Genomic DNA, 2,211 nt, shown 5'->3' with positions numbered 1-2,211 from the left:
AAGTTATGATCAATTTTGTACATTCCATTAAGGGAAATGAAACCCTAAAAAGTGAGAAAAGAAAATATATAGTCATAAATGCATTTTTATTTCATAATTTTGATAGTAGAATTTGAAATGTATTTTTAGGGGGTTGAAATGTTCAGTGTTTTCATATTATAAATGTGTTCATAATAGTAATGGTTGATCAGACTATTGCCATATGATTGATTTTTTATTAATATATAATACATCTTGGAATGCAATCTACATATGAAATGAAAAAGAAAGAAAATGATCCAAGCAATGTAGAATACCTTTATCATTGCTACATTTGTGATCCATCGAAAGCTGTCTTTCAGGGCACGCATCACCCTGTCATATTGTGTTTAGAAGGGTGCCGTACCTTCTTGACATTAAAGATTATAGAAGTAAGTTAACAAGAGTGAAGACCATTGAAAGTAAACTGCACATTGTTCCCTTATATCTGCTTTACTATTCTGCACTTTGTTTTTCACGGATATGTGTAACATAGAAGATATGTGGGACAAAAGGAGTTAACATGTTATTGCAGCTTTGGATAACAGTGCACATCAAGCACACACCAAAGGCTTGTTTTTATGATGCACCTGTAATGTAGTACACATATGTAGTGGTAATAGTGATAAATTTTTATTATTTCCAACAGTGTATATTAGTATTGATGTACTTCACACTGATCTGTCAGTATGCAAAAATGCAAAATGCTTTTGATGCAGCTGTTAAGAATGACTACAGTATTATATGTTATTAGTAAGTGTCAGTTGGGTACTGTTGGGTCTTCTTTTGTCTATTTGGTTTGATGTTCCATTAATGAAAATTAATGGATGAAATTATAGTGATTAAAAAGTGTAAAGCTAGTGTACAATGAATACACATTTGTTTCAGAATTTTTATATACTTTTTTCAATTTTTTTATGCAGTTTTTTTATCACTTTTGTTTGGAAAGTGTCATAGATAAAATGTATATTGATATTTTATCTGAAAAGTATTTATTCTTTTAGTGTAAATTGTAGGTCTGAAATACTACACATTATCCAAGAAATCATATATGTTTAAGTTACGTAACAACTTCACTAATTCCTTATCTTTTTTCTTATACTTTTACAACAAAATTGTTCACCAGTTGCAAATATATTTGACAGCTTTTTCTTCATAATCACAACCCTTTCTGGTACTTTCTTGAGATGCAAATTCAGTGTTTTATATTTAGATAATTCTTTTATATAACACCTATTATATTGATTTCTTGTGTATGCGTAAAGAAGCAAAACACACGATGCTATCCACTTGGCAAGACTCAGATGAAAGCAAATATTTTTCTTAATCCTTACCCATTTACCTGATACTGTAGTCTGATACTTCAAGTAGGCTTAGGAAAGTTTGTAGTACATATTCCATCTACATTCTTGGGTATTTACACTGTTTTTTATCATTTACAAGAGACCATCAAACTTGTCTTCACTATTAGTATTTTGTTCTAAGTGCCTCCTGTCACATGAAAGATCACTGGCCACCACACCCACCTGCTTGAAATTCTTTGAGTATCTTTTTTTAATGTGTCTGTTTGGTTGTTTAAACATAAGCACACACACAAAAATATATGTGTTTTTAAGTAATATAGTGGGACATATGTTTCAAGTGAGATAGATAGTATATATGTTATCCTGTTCTTTAGTTATTGAACTCTTTACTGCCTATGGGGATGAATTTGTTAACTGCAAGATGTAATGTAGAAATTCTGAAGATTTTCCTTGCTTTTTCCACTTGATCCTTTTCCTTTAGTGTTTATGTAAAAAGTGCCTGTGGCTGCTCCTACTTTTACTGGCACAGGACTAATTATAATTGAACTCTGGTGTGGTACTGCACCTGGATTTATTTTTTCCAACATAATATCTCATTTTGCAAGAATGGCCAGTATTCCAAGCAAATAGTAAAGCAACAAAAATAATACAATTTTACTAAGCATTGATAGTTTTGTCTCATATATGGAAAATTATAACCATCATAGAAAATATATAATATGTATTTACCCTTTCATGACAGAGCAGAAATTTGCTGAGTGTGGCATGCACTGGGAAACTTAAGCTTTGTGTACAATTGCCCACCAGGGCATTGTCTGGCAATGGGTATCTCATGTACCAGTCTTACAGTTTGGCGTGATTTAGAAATAATAATTATTCCTTTCATGAT

The 2,211-nt window shown here is 31.3% G+C and overlaps 1 protein-coding gene across 1 annotated transcript in view; it reads left to right on the top strand.

The window, feature by feature from the left end:
- The window catches only part of LOC119594804 (endonuclease/exonuclease/phosphatase family domain-containing protein 1-like), a 29,816-nt gene that overhangs the window by 13,092 nt on the left and 14,513 nt on the right, over nucleotides 1-2,211 (top strand). The gene's annotated exons all lie outside the window — the stretch shown is intronic.

This window comes from Penaeus monodon, chromosome 34, assembly GCF_015228065.2.
Source record: "Penaeus monodon isolate SGIC_2016 chromosome 34, NSTDA_Pmon_1, whole genome shotgun sequence".
NCBI lineage: Eukaryota > Metazoa > Arthropoda > Malacostraca > Decapoda > Penaeidae > Penaeus > Penaeus monodon.
This window is presented reverse-complemented; position numbering and strand designations above follow the sequence as displayed.